Consider the following 20,121-nt stretch of genomic DNA (forward strand, 5'->3'; position numbering starts at 1 on the left):
TTCAACACACCGGTGGGCTAAAGTAGTGAATTATTTGTCTTTTGTCAACGTGACACCTTTTTTTTGCTGATTGGCCGTGTCGGGTGGTGGAGGGTTACGACACATTTATAAATAACGCGATCTAACCCAAACACCTTTATTATGTTATTTTACTCACGATATATTTTTTGCAGATACTTAGCTTCCATATGTATCTCATTGCATGCCAAATTAATGTATACAGTTTCCATTCACGGAATAAAATTCAGGGTTAATATATAAAAGTAAAATGCATCTCAAATAGCCCCGGGTACATTGTTGTGTGTGAATATCACAAATTTGCCATGGGCATGGAGTGCAAATCTACAGACTTGTGCAAGAAATAAAAAAACGTATTCATGATGAACACCCTTGACTAACCAATCGCAAATTGCTGTCTTGTTATAATGCAGGATTTGTAATGCATGCAAAGTAAATACAATAATTTTCTGTATTATTGTGGTAATTTCCCAGCCACATAGGCTGTGTGTCTTCATGGCTCAATGCAGACGTTGATGAAAAGGTGGCGGACCATGGAAACATGAAATTTAATACAAGCGTTCACGTTTTTTTTGCTTGTTTCAACAATCGGGTCATTAACATATATAAGTATATTTATATTCATATTATTTTTGTTCAAGATAAGCAAGGTAACCCAGATATGATTTATATGACTGAATGTGTATAAAAATGCTAAAAATATATACGGATTAACATCTGGTAGCGTCAGTTTAATTTAACATGAATAAATGGGTCTGCACATTTAGACTCTTACCAGAGTTGGTCTAAAGAACAAACACGAATCGTACTTTTGCTACAAAAGAGGGTTGACATGAGCTGCTTTTCTGGATTTAAAGCATTATATTACTTGGAATACACTTTTCCAATCATGTTATAAGCAAAAAGCTTAATTCGGCTATTATCTGAAATGCCACCACCAATTGGATTCAGCTATGTTAATTTGACCCTTGAGCACTGGAATCCGAAAGCCAATCACATTTGCACATTGGCCTTAGACCCACATGACACACTAATACTGAAATGACAGTGCAATGTACGAGTTCCAGAAGAGCTTTTGTTCTCAGTGGATTTAACTCTAAACTGTGGTTGATTTCAAAGGGTATTTGGAGTTGAAACATTCACAAGTGTGGGTGGTTTTTTAGAAGATAAGCATCACTTTTTCTCAAGCAGGCATGCCACGATTAGATTACGCATGCCCAGTACAAAAGCACCGGGACAATTGGATGCGTGCTGATAATTTATTCCCACCTCCTGGATTGCTATGTCCGGTCACAAATATCACACTAATTTACAAGTGCCCTCTGCAAGAGGTGGTTACGTAGTAATCGCAGATTTGAAAGCTAATCTGAGTGCTGAGCTCCACCGTCTGATATGCAACGAAGAAGCAGAGATGTTAATATAATTTATTCCTGTTACCCTGATAGGTGTTCATATCTTCAATGTTAATGTGGCTTATTCAGATGAGATAAAGCCATTGCAAACACATGTCAAATATTACCAATGTATCTCCTGGTATATAAAACCATAATTGTGATGTTTATATATATGCAAATGTGTCTCTGTTAATTTTCTCAATAGATTATTTCCGATATCCTCATTCGTTGTTTTTCATATTCATTGTTTCAAAAATAAAAAGGGTTTTAAATATTAAAGCATAAAAATGCATTGATTAATTACATTGTTATTAAATGGTAAATAACGTTTGTAATAAAAAAAATCCGTTCAACATTTTAAGCTTTAACTCGGAACAAAAATACTAAAATCGTTCTGGACGATCCAATTTATCGGATTTTTTATATTGGGGAAAATGCAATTTCACTGAGATCACATGCAATAAAGCATACAGTTATATAGTTAATGTAGCATGAAAAATAAACAAAAGGGCATCCCGTAAGGGGAGGGAGCATGACAAGATTATCTTTGTAAGCTGGGGCAGCAGAAAAAAAAAGACTGCAGCTGACAACACAAGAAATATTATTTTTCCTCCAGCGAAGGGCACCTATGAAGGAGGGGTATTGAAAGGAAGACATGAGGAAATGCAGCAATACAGCAAAACCTGGAGGGCGGACAAAGGACTGTAGGATTTGGGAAAGAGCAAGACGCCAAACACATAGAGATGAAAAACGTGATGGTTGGGTGAGATTTCGGTGAACAAATGCACTGAAAAATATAAATTCCTGCGAATGGACCACAAAACAATGTACATAAAAAGGGCGCGCACACAGCAAATAAATCCCCACATGTTCACTCTACATTCTTGATTACCCACGCTTTACCCCACCATATGCGACCTGCTGACCGACTAGCGGTGGCGTACCCATTACTGCTGGGGGGGGGGGGGGAAATTAATAAACTTTCCCCATCCTTCTAATGGTCACACTCGGGATTGCAAGTCCAGTGTGCTAACCATTACACACTCGCATCTTGCGTCTTGAAAGTCTACATTCTAAAAATATATAACTTTACCCATCTGCCACTGCGTGAACAATGAGTAACGTCACAGCAATTATACGAGTATTGAATTGTACCCGATAATTGAGGCCCACTCTGCTGAGACAGAAACTTTTTTTTTAATGGGTGAAAGCCATCGGCACTTATTTTCCACTCAAGCACAAAGAGAATAGTCGAACTATGAATTTTGTTTCTGAGCAATGGTGGATTTTGCAGCTCCTACAACCGAGAAGTGGCACTTTTTATGCAATTTATAACAGTTACACAGCAATTCCTGGCAAAATAAAAATGGCTGGCTGTAGTCTTTCGGTTATTTCGATCGGCGACAACACGTTCCATTTAAAATGGTACAAAAGAAAATTTCGCATGAATTTCACAGACTATTAGTCAACAAAAGCTCTAAGATAATTTAATTTCAACGTTTGTGTACCACAGACAACAGTAATATATAAGTTAGAGTAATCTGCGCTATTTGAAAGTGTTAATTTGCGATTCTCTTTCATGACAATATTGACATAATGTACATAATATAAACACCATTGAAGGAATATATTAATACTTTTTGGTTCTTTCGGTGAAGTCACGTGGGTAGAAAAATAATAGATCACGACGTTTCGATCGCAACACCAGCAACCGTCATCAGGTGGGACAACCACAGCAATAACAAACTGCTGCAGTAGGCGAGAGATCTGCCGTGGCTCGAGGTTATATAGTAGGCCTTGGCAGTGGGGGGAGGGGGAGAGAAGTGGGGGGTGAAGGAGGCGGGGCAGAAAGTTGACCCCGTAGCAGCACTGGAGAGATCGGCTGCAGGGGGGGAGAGAGGGGGGGAGGAGGCAGGGCAGGAGGCGGGGCAGAAAGTGTCGTCCCACCTGATGACGGTTGCTTGTGTTGCGATCGAAATGTCGTGATCCATTATTATTTTTCTACCTACGTGACTTTACCGAAAGAACCAAAGAGTATGGATTCCTGCAGTCACGAAAGCTTCAAATCAAGAAGGAATATATTAAATTACAGTTTACTGGGTGCATTTATTTATTTAAAGTACATCTAATTTCATACCCTGCAATTCTTAACAGATGATGAGCCCTATTTTAGTTATATCATGTGTGAAATGTACATCATCAGCATTAGCTCCAACATGACATTGCTTAATGCATTAGGCTGCATGTGTATGTTCCAACATGACATTTATCGATGTTTGCAATGTCTGCTGGCTTTTTGGTAAGTATGATTAATTGCACAGTTAAAAGGTAATGGTAAAAGCTTATGTATGAAAACTGTTAATTATTTTAAATTATATGTGTGTGCATATTACCATTACAGTAACATTAACTAACTGAAAATCTATATTGAGTAAAGTGAACAAATTGCCAAATAACCTTCAATTGTCAGCAAATATAAGATGCTCGCAAAAGCACATTAAAAACGTGTGGTCACATTGCATGGCTCTCTGATGCATTTTCGGGTTGTGGCACGTGTTGTTAGGCATGATGGTAGACATTTCACTCCACATTCCGTGAGCTTCTTCAGTGCCTTGAATGAGAGGTTCTCAAAGAAAGCTCCCAGCGCAAGGTTTTGCAACAACGTCAGTGTAGGCTATTGTGTATTAGTGTCACATTTAGCAATTTGTCAAGTTGAAAAATTACTAATTACGGAATAATTTCTGAGATGAAAGTCTTTAGATGCTGGAGCATCAATGAGGGCTTGCGATTTATTTTACTGCTAAGACGAATACATACATCTCCGCAAGTAAAAGTCAATACACAATATATACAATCACACTGCATATCTGAAGAGGGACCACCCCACTCATATTAACGATAATTTATATAGCACTGTAGCATGGCAAGCCAAGAGCGCCGTGTGGATCACGGTGGGGGGAGGGGGGTTATTTGACCATGCTTCACCGTGCTGGTCAGTGCGGTGAGGTGAAGGTGGGGAGCACAGAAGTACAGTACAATAATGCATTTTTTGCTGCACTGTCCTCACCCGCCTACCAACAAATTCCCACCAAAGCCTCTCATCATCATCACAATCCATGGGCAGATAGCCCGCAGGTGTCCACTGCACATTTCGTCATTTGTTTCAACTTTCCTCTCTGTCTTGTGGCAATGTGCTCTAGTTGTGGCCCACGTCTTTCTGGCACCAATCTCTTATTTGGTCAAGCCCTTTCTCTGTTAGGTCTTCCTCTGGGTTAGGTCTTCCCAGAGCCTCTAACACCTGCTTTATGCTTGGTGGTCACCCATGCAAACGCTACTCAGGCTCACACCTGCTTAGCTTGGATGAGATTGGGTGCATTCCCAGCTGATTTGGTCATTGGTTGATAAAATAAAATCAACATGACATGTGTATATATGTACACAGCATTTGTATATAAACTGATACACATTTAAAGGTTGGTTATTTTTTAAAAAAATATAGTATTGAGCTAAATTCTCGAATTGCATGTTTATGTCGGGAGATGAAAAGGTCAAGGTTTTTTTCTAATTCCTGTTTTACCGCATCTGAACAACGTGTTTCAGCGACAATTCTGCGTTCAAAAAAGAAAGCCTCTGTAATATTTACTTAAACGTTGATTTGGTTATGCATTCAAGGGTTTATATTTTCAGATAATGAATGCATGACATAATACATCTGCTCACAAAAGCCACCGAGGCATTTACCATGTTTTATTTTGACAGAACCTGCCAAAGGTATACTTAAGCGCACGGGGTAGATGAGAAGGCCTTATGAATATGGAAAAGATAATATTTTTACATTAGGTCACCGTTCCAGCTCTTTCCACTTACCTGTAGGAGATGCATCACTGAATGCAAAGTAAAATTAATGCAATACTAGCAATGAGAACCGTAAAAAAAGTCCAATCATTCTTGTCATTTGTGATGAAAAAGGGAGATATGAAATCACAGATAGAAAAAAAGTTAAATAGATCATACCAAATATATGTATATCTCACTCTACTCTCTTAAGCTTTGCAATGGGATTCACGTAGGTAAGGTTTTATAAATAGCTGGAACAAAATAGGTACATTGCAAAATATTTCGAAAAATCTACATCGAGTTGCATAACATTCATCATGAAACGTCAAATCTTTACACTTTCTGTCTATACAATCGACAACGATCAGTTATATATATATAAACATTAAAGGTGTTGTTCCACCAGCCTTGTTTGTTTTCTCATGGACCGTAAACAGATTAAGATGTTCTTCAATTCCAAACACATCCTATATGTTTACCCACCAAACAATATGCCAAAAATCACTGTGTGCGTTTTTTTACGCTTGTTAGTGAAATCTTCGGCAGGCCACGTTGGCACAGCCCTGCCCCTTGTAAGCCTGTAGCAAGGAGATTGACAGCCTCGTAGACAGGAGGTCATGGGTTTGATCCCCGACCCTGACACCTGCGCTGCTGTATATTTGGGGTTTGCGTGTCTCTCCCTCCCCCGTAGTTGCGTGGATTTTTCTCCGGGTCCTCCAGGTTTTTTCCTCCACATTTAGCAGCGTTCGTATTCGAGTATTTGGCTGCTCTACATTTCCACGTGATAAGTCACTTCGTTGAGCTATTACTTGTGGCCAGGTCACTTCTGAAAAAGAGCCCAGTGGGCCGTGCCTGATCAAATAAAACATTTTTTTAGTTTAGCGTGAATTGGAGAAACCATGCACACTGAGTACTGCATTGTTTGGCGTTCTCTGGCCTGACACTGGTGAGACTAGGCCCGAAAAAAGGCTGTCTCTGGTGTATACCAATCAGTTTCAAAGACAATACATATATTATCAGGGCATGTTTGCTTGCATGTTCACCGCAAGTACGTGTGGTTAATGCAGTACTTTATTCCTTGCAGTTTCTATTTGGTGTTTGAACATCTTAACACCTGTTTTATTGGCAGAAAGGGTCAAACCTATTCTTATTCTTTCATACTGCGTTGTTGTTTATCGCAAATGCCACGAGTAACTATTTGAGCACAGGTGAAAAATAATTTATACAGCCTTTGATTGTACCTCCATTATTACGTGCAATATCAATTTATCTTGTCCACCTATTTAGCCAGGTGGTTCAGTGGCTGAACGAGTGGCTTTGAATCGTAAAGGTTGTGAGTTCACATCCTGGTTGGGTGTTGACTCAGCCAATCGTCTCTCCAGGATCGATGAAATAATTAGCACTGTGAAGAAGTCAACGGCGGTTGACCTATGGATAGACTTGTCCACACCATAGAAATGTGGAATTTCCACCGCTGGGAGTAGATAAGAACCACCTCAAAGCTGATTTGCGCAGGAAAAGAAACCACAATGGCATCTATCATTGCATTTTGATTGATGACCCGCGAATGCTGACATGATGTATTGAAAGCATTTCAAATGTCATAATCACGCTCCCTTTGTACAGTATTAAAGCTAATAAAGTTGTTGCATGGGGATATTTGGTATCGAAAGATAAAAGGCACCTAACGTCAATACTTAAATAAAGGAAATTATTTATTTAGTTCATTGCATGATGTTTTTCACATGCATTCTAATCTGAAAGAGGGCCTCTGACACATTAACATACCTCTACCTGCCCATGTTGCATGTTTCAGAATTACTTTGTAGAAGTACAATATATAATGTACAAAAAACCCACAAAAATCAAAATCTAACTAGTGTTGGCCAAACATCCCAATGCTGAAGTTATTCAAATGGAATTACAGAGAAGCATCGCTCCCTACTGCAAAAACTTGCAAGACCCTTTTGAAAAAGAGTTCAGACTTTGTGAGAAGCATTATAATAATAAAAATTACGGTATTTTTGCTGTGTTGAAAGAAAAAAAGGTGTTAAGTTTGGCTAATATTACAGAAATACAATTAGCTGAATAAATTAGGAAAAATAAAATCCTAAATAATTACATTTTACCATTTACACTTTATGTTAGAACAACAATTTTTTAAACCACATCTGGAATACAATTCTACAACGTAACAATTTGCATGTCAAAAAAAATCACGAACACAATTAGGAATTATAATTTAGGAAATAAGATTGTGTAAGTGTCAGTGATTTATTTATTTATCTGGAAATTTCATTTCTTCGACAGCAAAACCATCACCTCCAGCTCCCAAATTGTCACCTTGCCAACACTTATGAACTAACAGGTTTGGAAACCAGAATTAATTTATTTAAGCTAATTATAACAATAGATACAAAATGGAACATACTTTACAAAATACACACTACTCAAACGATACCATGTGCTCATAATGAACATTGGTTTGAAGTGTACTAATCTCAAAATATTCTAGTCTGTATTATATACAGCACATTTTTAGCATTGAAAGAATACATTCACACAAAACCAAAATAACCCAAATTCCCTTTGGACAGTTGTTAAACCACAATAGACTCCAAAACACCCTGACAGATCACGATCTCCAAAATTTAATGACCTATCAATTGACGATTCAATAATAGCAGCAATCCACCATAAGACTATAAAGTGCTCTGTGGCACATCAATATACTCCAAACTGTGATGACCTATACATAAGTTACAACGTTAACACCCTCTACGACCTAAAACTGCAGTGGCCCACTTTCCACAAACTCAAAACTATTCACAAATCTTCAGAAGCCTTCAGTGCCTCCGCAACTCATTAGCAGACACCAAAATAGCGAAATACATTTAAAAAATGAAACAAAAGTTGACAGGATCTCTTATCACTTTTCAATTAACTGTCACATTTACCATGGTTTTGTCTGCATATGTATGATACTGTGATTTTGGTGTACATAACAACTTTTGATAGAAATTTACATCTTGACTTAAAGCTTTCGTGACTGCAGGAATTCATATTCTTTGGGTCTTTTGGAAAAGTCACGTAGATAGAAGAAGAAACAAATATAACAATAAAATAATAAAAATAAAGTGAATTAAAAAAGAATAAAAATATCACGACGTTTCGATTGCAACACAAGCAATCGTCATCAGGAGAGAACAAAAAAATATTACATCGTGCGGTGAATGTTCCTTTTAGAAAACGCGAGGGAAGGATATTACGTATGTATGCATGTTGAACTTATTTGCACCGTACTTAGCCAACCGTGCTAATAGTCATGTGACTACTGCAGTCATCATCATTATCAGCAATGACTATGCACTGCTGGATAAAGGCCTTTACAAACCATTTCCATGTCTCAGGGTCTTGCAATGGAACACTTCCCATGCATGAGCTTATTTCATTGCTCCATCTCTACGGTGCACTACCTCGTGGGCGTGTTTCCTCCTTTTGCCTGCAGGAAATTCTAGCAACGATCACAATACCATCTGTTGTGAATGCCTCATTATTCCATAACAAAAAGGTAACAAATTATGAAAATTGTGTCCCTGAGTTACACTGTTAAAGGCAAGAAGAAATGTGAGGCCATTTCCTTGCAGCTTCTTTGACAATTACAAGCAATCTCAGTCAGAATAGCCATGCACGTTGTGTTTGCAAATCTTGTTTGAAGTGGGCTGATTGGGAGTTGCAGGCATGACAGCTGGAATTATTTAAAAGCTAATTGCCAAACAGATAGACGTGTTAATAAATGATCCACCTTGCAATGCAGCTGTATGTGGTCCCACTAAGATGAAACTAAATTTACCAAATATTTGTAATTTAACACTTGCTTATCTATCGCAGGATCGTGAAAGATGGCGACAGTTTGGAGAGGCTTTCATCCAGCAGAGGATTGAGCAAGGCTAATAATAATATATCCATTACTTGGAATTGAATACTTGCTTATGAATTAGTGCATCAGGGTACACTTTTAATTCTCTTCACTTGTGCTGGCACCATTACCATTATGATTTGTTGTACAATGCAATTAACATGCGCTATAGTAGCAAGGCCTGAAAATAAAAACAGACGCCACATTGTAATAATCGGTTTATGGACATAAATCGTGGGCTGTTTGTAAATGGCCACTTTAGAAATTGCTGCAAGTCAGTTTCACAGATAATTAATTCTTTAGTAGGCTCAGGCGGTGAGGTACAGACTTCGAGAGAAACTTCTCATTAGTTGCCCTGATGGACATCGCCATTGCATCTCTCCTCTTTCTGGGTCTTGTGCCGCTTATGAAAGTAAACCTCGACACGTAAATATTTTTCCCCATTTATTAAAATGTAAAACTGAGATAAGTGCTGGAATATTTTTTTGGCCATGTGTATGATTTGTCCCATTACATATTTAAGAACTACTTTTATATACATATACACATAGTCATTTCAAGTAGCATGAATTGGATAATGGTACTTACTGATATTTAAAAAATAGATTTTTCTATGATTTACATAACTAGTGTTGCACACAACAATAAGATGAATAAATTAAGAAGTAATATCCCTCAACCAATCCCAAGTAATTTCAGAATATTTGGCCCCCCATATGTCCTATGACTGGTGTGTTCAACTCTAAGGAGAAGGGGAGATATTTAAACCATCAATCAGTAAACGGTAACCAGATATTTTTGATGCAGTGCATGCTGTGTTAGTGTAAGGAGAGTATCATTTGTGATCAATTTATCATATACGTAATCTATCACTTTCACATAGGTTAAATGATTATGTATTCATGTATTAGGAAATGTACATTTTAAAATTTAAGTAAATATCCACCATTTATCAAACCTACTGCTGGATGAAGGCTTCTCCATGGTGTATAAGTCAATTAAGTTTCTGGACCATATTTTATCACAATTGTCAATGAGGAGGGTTGGGGAGTGGAGGGGCCCAGAACTGGTTCAGACATCACCCAATATTTTTTTGGGCGTTATTAAAAGCACACATTTAATGGCGTTAGGTTTATGTGCATTCTTGTGTACCTACGAATCTTCTATGGATCCAATATTTGCATCTGAATTTTTTAAGTCTTGTGCAAAAATTGAAAATCTCACTTCTAAAATAACAATTGTCAAATCTAGAACAATTATACACAAAATTGACATGATTTTTTAAGTCTATTCAGATACCTACAAACGTTCCGTGAATATATTTAAATGTTAGTGTAAAGGCGAATTGTTTATTTATTTTCATAATATGAAACAGCAATACATGAGGTTTCATTTCACAAGCAATGAATTGGTGACATCTAATTATTTTTTTAATTTTCATTGTTTTTATGTAAATTTATTGTGATGAAATGATTAAACTACTTTATTTATACATGGCCACATTTTCTTGAATAGAGTATAATTTGCATATCAATTACGGTAAATATTGTAACTTTGCATTTTATTTGCCATTGACCTATATCTTCCAATATATCCACCCACAGTGTAGATAAGATAGCTGTGTTGATTAAAATAACATTCATTACGTGTTAATAGGAGAATGTGGAACCCAATGAATAGCAATAATCATAAATGTAATCTTTATTATTTAAGAAATTTCATTTAAACATTTATTGATGGATGCAATGTTGTAATATGTTTTCAAAACGGTCTATTCTTTATGCTGTCATTACAACTTTAGCACACAGCACGCCTTAACACTTAATCGTATAAAAGTGAAGATTTTTTGTCGCCCTTTGTAAAAATGTCAAAATGTTTCCCGGCTTAGTTATAAGTGTAGGGAATGATTTTACTCTAAGTGTAGGGAATGATTTTACTCTAAGTGTGGGGAATGATTTTACTCTACCACAATGGAAGTGATCTGCCAACGGGCTTAGGATTTGTGTTTATTTTACCCCCAAGTTGAAATGACAGGATGATTAAAACCTGGCCGGAATGTTAACTACCCAGACCTTGGGATTGTAAACAAACAGTGACTTTATATCCAAATGTGGTGGATAATTTAAATGTACATAACAACATTTGTTTGTCCAAGATGCCAATATCTTTGTACTTAACCCATATGACTCAAAGGAAAATATCTGCACATGACAAATACTTATTGATTTTACATCTTTTTAGTCACAATACCAGTAAATGTCAGTTAGAAATCAATGCCAATGCATCTTTTATAGCACTGTCTCCACCTACACATAAATTAAGAACATATATTGACACCACATGGCCTATTTAGCCTTTTAATGCAATGCTTTACAGCAGCAATCTTAATTAAGCCATCATCACTTCGCTCTAATAGCTGACATATTGTCAGCTTTGTAAATGAACATAAAGCATGTGATTGTTATTTCATATATTGTAATGTGTTTTTCTTCATATAATCCCTACTCATGAACGTATTTAAAAAGAGGCTTGGCAAAGCAATCCATTGAGGAAAATCTGTTCTCTGAACACACACACACACATATCTCAACAAACAAACACGCACAATTAACTCAACTTCATAGATTCGCAATGCGTCCGTGCCTCTAAAGGAAAGCAATTTATGCAGGGTTCTACACGTGGAAGGGGCACGCGCGTGCCCTTACACGATCCCTTACACGAGCAAGGACACTCATACATGACACCTTACGCAGCACATAGCCCTTGTGCTCTCATTTCTTCCAAGTAATGACGGACGCAAGACGCGTGCGCACGCTGTACTAATCCTTTTCAACGGCGTACATGTAATATTGGAGAAGCGGTGAGTGCAGCGATCGGCGCATTGCACTTGGGATCGCACAATCCGAGTCCAATTCCAAGCCACACAGGTGCCAAGTGTGCATCCGCCGGTGTGCATCCACCACCACCACCACCACTTCACCAACCTCCTCTGCCCGTCGTGGTGAAATACGGTTAAATAACCCCCAGAGCTTGCACTACATGGGGGACGTCGTCATCCAGCAGTGGATACGAGTGTGCGGCTCACAATGTGGCTATGGATCAGCGTGCAGCCTTCACAGTGGCTGAAACGCTGGCTGATTCTGACTTTGAAGCTGTACAACAGTGGCAGTGCACCCGGGTGTCGCATGGCCTTTAGGAGTGAGGGAATATCGTACATTTCTCGTGCAAGGAGGAGGTCCTATGTCATCCGCTGTGACACAGACACAAAATGACAAATACCACGAAAGAAGATAGGGAATCGCAAAGCAGAAGCTGGCAAGTCACCCAAGATCTGTTTCCCGGTGAACAGAGACAAACCCCAACAGAATAATTCTGTTACACAGGACAGCGGTGTTGCCAATGCCTGGAATTTATAAATGTACAGCGGCAGTGTTGTTGTGAGGCTCTGCAATGTGTTTGGTGTGACATCGGATGGCACTCCAAGCAACGTGCCCCCCCCCCCCTCCACCACATTGCAGAATTAAATAAGCAAACTCATTACAACATACAAAGAGCTTTAACAATGGAACTTCTACAACACAAGATACAACAAAAAGTTCCAGTACGGGTGTTCACGTTTCCTTACTAAAACACTAAAACCGTCGCTTTTTATGCCGAAAAAAAAACCGCTTTGTCAATGATGCTCTCTTAAATGAACAAAAGAAAAAAAATGTTGCTGTGACCAATTGTTTTCGAACATCGGCTGGAAACGAATGCTCCTCAACTCAAGATGAGCCTCTGCCGTGCTCACGACAGTTGTGCTGTTGCAAGTACAACGCGTAACACATTCCTGCGGAGGGAGCTGGTAGGAACGTTGGGTTGCTCGGTCAATGGCCAGGGTCAAAGGCGGCGTGGTGTATTCCGCAAATATGCCCGACTGTGAGGGCGGGCACAAGCCGGCGTGAGTAGGTTAAACGTTGAGTTTAATAAGGGCACCACGGGGTGACCAGCCCCTCCCCACCCAGCCCCACCCCTCCCACCCCCCACCCAGCCCCACCCCTCCCACCCCCCACCCAGCCCCACCCTCCCCACCCAGCCCCACCCCTCCCCACCCAGCCCCTCCCCACCCTCCCCACCCAGCCCCTCCCCTCCCCACCCAGCCCCTCCCCTCCCCACCCAGCCCCACCCTCCCCACCCAGCCCCTCCCCACCCAGCCCCTCCCCACCCTCCCCACCCTCCCCACCCAGCCCCAAACTCCCCACCCAGCCCCCTCCCCACCTTCCCCTCTCCACCCAGCCCCACCCCTCCCATTTTTGGATGCACGACGGACGGACGGACACAATAATCCCTTGTGGGCTGGTGTAACCAGGAGGTTCCTACCAGTAAATGTACGTCAAACGATCCCAGCACAGCTTTAGGAAGGTTGCATACGTTCATATCGCCAACATTTAGGCCACATAAACATTTTGCTAAGAGTCACACACGAATAAAAAAAAGGTTCCATGAATAACCGTGTTGTATGGACACTGCATGTAACGTGGACATTTTTTAAGTTGTTACGTGGTGACTAACAAGGCGTGTCATCACACCCTGAAATATTCATCGCAAATGTCAATGAGCCGTGACATTGAATACAGACTCTGGGTGTGAATTTTATTCGTAAATTTAATTCAAAATGTAACTCTCTTTTGTCAGTCGAGTTCACTGATCGATGTGCTGTGTTCTGGCTGATAATTGTCGCAACGATGCATTCAATTTGGTAGTTTGAAGAGGCTCGTTGTTTTGTACAAATGCCAAAGAATACATATTTTTCTAACAGAGCAAAATAAAGTTTGAAGCTATGATATGACATTTTCATAGAAACATGTATGATGGTCACAATACAAATTCACATTACATTTAAAAGTGTCCATTTACATGTTAACCCAGTTATTAAGTTACGTGTTAATGGACACAAAACTCTTACACTGTAAGGGGTTTTATACAATCTGAAGCGTACACGCTACTTTACGGATTACTTGACTCTTTCCACTTCAACGTTGTCCCACCAAAAAAAGTTCAAAGTTTTCCAAAATGCGTTATAATAAATTACAAGTATTATGCAAGGTTGCTAAGATTTAAACTATGGCTTAACAAACAAAAGTTCTGCAAGAAAGAGTGGAAACAAGACCTTATTTTAAAAGGTCTTGCCCTCATTATAGCATATCATCACACCGTATTGACCTACTCCTAAAGCTCAACAAGTGAAACACCAAACAACATTGTAATGTTGTTCCTGCTTGCGTAATGGTTATTAATTAGATGCTGGATCATGTACTCCATCTAGCTTTTGGGCCAAGCAGTCTCCGTGAGTAGTCGCATACAATTACTGACCATTCATTATCAACATCAGCGATAAATAATTAATCAATCCACGGGTGGATGAAGGCCTCCAAAAGCCGTCTCCATCTCTATAGTTTAGTAGAGTATTTACATTATATATATGAATGCATGATTATAATAATGTAATACAGCCCTTTATCAATCCACTGCTGGATGAAACGTCTCGCAGTGCTTTTTTGGAGGTCGTTATACAAGGAATCCCTCCCTCCCTACGTCCACTTTTTCAAAAGCATTGATCAATACGAGTCTGAGAAGCCGCAATGTCCGCTGGAGAGGATAACACTCCGCAAAGTTAACCAAGCGACCACTTCGCTTTTAGGGACAATGACCAATGGTCAAGAATAATGACAGATTGGTAACTGACCGAGGGGACGTTCAAGAGGAGATGGAGCAATTACATTGGTGCGTGCGTGCGTGCGCGTGTATGTGTGTGCAGGGGCTCAGTGTAGCGGGTCGTATGCTGCTCTACGATCCTGGCGACCCGGGTTCGATTCCCGTTCACGGCCAATACCAGTGACGATTTTCTGAACCGGTTCTGGGCCTCCACTAGGTCGACTCGGCCTCAAATGAGTACCTGGTGCGGTGCGTAAAAACATCGCCACGAGGGAGACAAAGGCGGCCGGGCGTGGTGCTCGCCACTCACCCCCTCGTGTGCCGTTCTGGCCTTCATAGGTGTTCGTTAACAACACTTGCCCCGACAGTCTGTTAAGGCTATACGGGGGATCTTTGTCTTTGTAGGGGCTCAGTGGATCAATACATCACAGAATCACGGAAGATGGCAGATTGGGGGATACCCTCATCTAGCAGTGGATTAATCATGTCTGTTGATGATGATAAATTCCCTGCCGAATGGGAAAATATCTGTTTTTGCAAAATGACGTTCAATCATCTACAAAACCAACCAATTAAAAATGATCAATGAGGAGTAGAATTAGCCCAGTGATCAATGGTGCCTCAACAAAATGTCAGTAATTAATTTTTTTTACATTATTAATTTAAATGTCAGCAATCAGATATAGCTTGCACATTGGGTAGCAGTGTACATGCCACATTACCTGCACCACCAAAACTCATACACAAGTGCAATGATTTTAAAACGTGCACCTGGATACTTGATCTGGGTGATTTATTTACTTGCATATTTATTTCAACACCAACCCAAAACCCCTTGCAAAAACTAATCATTACTTAATGTCTTCATATCATTCATAGATTGTTATTAGATTTGCATCACTGAATCAGGATTAAAAAACAAACTCAAATGGCCAAAACACCACAAGGGCTGCAATTATGCTAAAAACTAATAGGACAGCATGATGTCCCAATTCTGTCATTGTGCTATAAGCTAAACCCTGACATTGCTCAAGCCAATTACTATTAAAATTAATAGGTTTCACCCAAAAAAAACTGGCCATTTCAATTATCAATTCGCGCAACTGAGCAAAGTGGTTTCCCAAAGTAAGTACAATGTGACCCTATATTTCACAACGGTCGTGGAAATGATGACCACACATGTCGTTTCACAGCTGATTACCCAGACAAGCTTTGGGGCTGCGTTTTTAGTGTCAGAATGCACTCACTCGAGTAACAATGCCTTTATCCAAAGGATGATAAATAATACTGGTGAGATTGCATTACCGTTCGAGGGATGCATTTAACTCACAGGTGATTGACAAAATGAGCCATTCCACATTTTTTCAGACAGCCCACATCAGAGAGAGCTTAGGCAACTAATCGAATGATGGATATTTGTTCGGTGCAGCGCACACACATTTGAATAAATGATTAATAGCTCTCCATGAAAGTCGCATTAGATTCACTGACCACTCACCACTCCATGATTTGGCTCTGATGAAGGGAAAAAAAAACGTAACATTACTTGCTGTATAATGTGACGCTAACCGTAGTAAAATTGTATAATCATAATTACAATTAATTGTAATTACAATTAAAATGGCCTACACTTTTGAACGAAATGGGTAATAAAACAACACAATGTGCATTAACATAGCTTTGATGTCTTAGAACCTTCTTACATTGAGTTTATAAACGAATAAACCTCATGAAACCGGGCACTGCTTGTGCTGCAATGTGGGTACCAATTGGGGTCAGGAATAAAGTGATAGAAAGGCAACAGCAGGGATAGTCATGAACCAAAATGGCCATTAAAAAGCAGATAGCATTGTAAAAAAATTGCAAATAACAAATCTTCAGACTTTTGTCAATCCACTGCTGGATGAAGGCCTCCCGATGACATGTCAGCAATGGGGGTTGTTTAATCATACTTCACCACGCTGGTCAGTGCGGGTTTGGTGAAGGTGGGGGTGGAAGGGTGGCCGTGTTTGGGAATAAAATTCAGGTCGTTTGGTTCATAACCCAGTGCGCTCACCACTCTATCCCATGCTCCCCTCCCCCCCCAATAAAAGTATAGCTGTGTACAGCACAGTACTTCAGCCGCCCACAAAATCGTGGGCGGCTGAAGTTCACTGCCTTCTCACTGAAGGTCAAGACGACGCGGAGCGTTGTTCTTCCGCGGCAGCAGCAGCATCATCATCATCAACATCATCGCGAGCGGTGCGGTGACGACGCGCAGAGGAATCTCGCGGCCGACCGCGAGTGGCCTCGGGGCCGCAAGGGGCGCGATCGGCGGACTCGGCACCCCGATACATTTGGAGCGCGACAAGCATTGAAAAATAAACCCGTGAGTGGGAAAAAGGTTTTGCCGTGCTCAATTAAAAAAAAAACCGGTGTAAAACATTGTAAAATCGTGATAATAATCTTTGTGGACTCTGCGAGCACGATTATTTATTTTATGTAGCTCCTTCGCTCCATTACACCGATTATCTTATTCAGCTTTCCACTAAGCAAAATCATTTTCCAACGACGTGGCAATGTGGCTCGGAGTTTAGAGCAACCAAGCCGGCGTCGCTGAGACCCTGGATTCGAATCAAGGCAGCCACATGTATTTAAACGCGGGATCTGAAGTAAAGGTAGTTGATGGTCTTATTCTGGTCAAAAATTACGGTACAAACCCCCCCCCCCACCCCAATCCGTCACATTAAATATTGTTCCGTACTTGGTTTGGCTAAATTACAGCTATGGGAATTACCATTTCCAGTTTGACTGTCATGCGACAGACATTTCTCTCAGTGGCATGGAGAAAAATGGGGAGAAAAAAATGTTCCCCCAAACATTGCGGATGAAAGGTCACTTGAAGGGGTCTCAGAGGTTGCACTGAGGTGTCCGCTTCCATGCGCCGTTCTGTACCACTAGGGCGTGCATTGTTCTGGGAGAGGTCCGAATGGATTCTTGGTCATGTGATACGATATCAATAGCATAGCACAATCGGAATAATAATGGGGGTGGGATGGGGGCAGGGAGGAAGGAGGTTAATGCAACATCCTCTTCCCTATTGATGTACCTACATTCATAAAGTTTTATTTCGTTAGTCATACATAATGCGATGTGTTTAACATTTTACATCATCTCCCCACCAGTGTAATGTGAGGATGCGCTACTTAAAAAAAAACGGATGTGCTTAAAACCAGCTACTGTGTTATGGATGAATAAAGATAACTGTTTTTTTTAATGTTTCACATACATCTATTTAATTTCAATCAAGCCAGATGAGCTTCCGTGACCTATGAATAGCTCGCGTGCTCGGGGTGTTTTTGCATCTCGCTGTTCCTTGCAGTTGATTTAGGCCCATGTGCTTTTTAAGAAGCAAAATCCATCACGCTGATGGAACATGGCTACAGGCTCTATTGAGGCCTGATAGTCAATTCTAGATTTTCCTCAGCAAACATCGTGCTAATGAAAAATAAATACATAATCCTAAGAGCCACCTGATTTTGTATGTGCAAACATCATGTCCAATTGACTTGAGAATGTAGGATGGATAAAGGATGACCTCAACAACACAAAATGTGCTTTCTAGTCAATAAAATGTACACACATTGCCAAACTATATAAAGGTATTCCATGAAAGATATTCATAATGCACAAGTCACTTATATATGCACTGATAATACCGTTAGACATTGCCTCGTTACTTATGACCACAGCATGCTCTGGGATAACAGACAAAACTGACAGTATTTCATTTAATTCAATAAAGTATTTGTAAACATAAAAATGTGTATTTAAGTGGCAAACTACATTCCTCGCATACATTGCCTGCCACCAATTTGTCTTCAATATTGATATTGGTAACACAAGTATATTTATATAATACCCCAAAATCACAAGTAACATTGGGAATTGCAGCACTAATTGCATGAAAAAAAAGTCTAATTTTATCATTCTGGTGTTAAATAAGTGTGACCCAAAGCCATTAATATGCAGACCATCTTCTGTCATGATAGAGCGATAAACATATATTTAGAATATTTGAGCACATCGTCTTTTTAAGATCTGCTTGAGAAACATGTTTTGGCCCATTTTTTGTGTTGCATCTTTATTATGTCTGAGTTGGTGCGATGTTGTTTTTCTTGACTGCGTAGTGTCGTTCCGTAGTTTTTAGTTTAATTTGGATCGCTGTATCAATATAACTGAATTGATCAGGAGTCTGTGCTTAAGCAATTTAATGAGCCAAATAACCTATAACCCTGTTAATTAGGGTCATATCGCCTCCATTACGGTTAAATTGTCATATGCGTAATTTATTGTTTAAACATCTGGAGCATTACAAATCTGCGTGACAAGAAATTGCATCAGCATATTAATTAAAATAGATTTAGGGAGAAGGACCAAATATGTAGAGGTGGTAATCGTGGATTACGTGATTCAATTTACGAGAATGATATTTACAGCACAAGCAGTGGTTAATATTGTTATTATGGAAAGTGTTACCAGGTGGATTGTTAGTGTAAGAGCAATAGGAGGCATACACAAAAGCTGGGAAGTATAGTGAACTGAGTAAAGGAAATATCTAAATAGGATCACAACATAAGCTTGACAAGTTTGATTAATTTTTTTCACTTCATAATTTCAATTCATTGCAACAACAACAAAATACAAAAACACATTTCGAACCAGCAACAACTTTTTAAACATCGTCCATTATAACATTAACACACGCACTTTTGACTTACCTTTTTTCGCAATGGAATCAGGTTTTGAGGGAAGATGTGGAACATTCTAAAGCACACAGCTTTTTTGAAATTGTCAAGAAGATGAAAGAAGTAAGGACACAATGGGAAATGGGCCAAACTCACACAAGAAGAACATTTAGTGCTGATGGTAAAACAAAAAAAATGATAAGGAATACTTGCGGAGGTTAAAAAAAGAATGACGATCAGCCGCGTAAATTGTCAAAGTGGTCGTGTAAGTGGACTGCGATGCATTTAAGAGTCGCTGGGAAACAAAAAAGTACGGAGGGTCATATAATTCTGGGAACCTCGTAACCGAGCATGCAGTAGGTGAGAGTGAGTGAGCGAGCGAGTGTGTGTGTGTGTGTGTTTCCATGGGGTGGCACGGCGTGGCGTTTCCAAAAATCACAGCTGGGGTAGCAGGGACGCATTACCAGTGTGAAGCTATTTTGGCGAAGCTGCATAAGAAGCGGTTAGTAAACACTGTGGGAAGCAGAACAAA

At 39.8% G+C, this 20,121-nt stretch overlaps 1 protein-coding gene across 7 annotated transcripts in view; it reads right to left on the reverse strand.

Annotated features, from left to right (window-relative positions):
- LOC116940375 (pro-neuregulin-1, membrane-bound isoform-like) overlaps positions 1-20,121 on the reverse strand; it is a 492,066-nt gene that overhangs the window by 43,018 nt on the left and 428,927 nt on the right. The window lies entirely within an intron of this gene.

The sequence above is a fragment of the Petromyzon marinus genome, chromosome 8 (genome assembly GCF_048934315.1).
Source record: "Petromyzon marinus isolate PM22_M1 ecotype Great Lakes invasive population chromosome 8, UKy_Petmar_22M1.pri1.0, whole genome shotgun sequence".
NCBI lineage: Eukaryota > Metazoa > Chordata > Hyperoartia > Petromyzontiformes > Petromyzontidae > Petromyzon > Petromyzon marinus.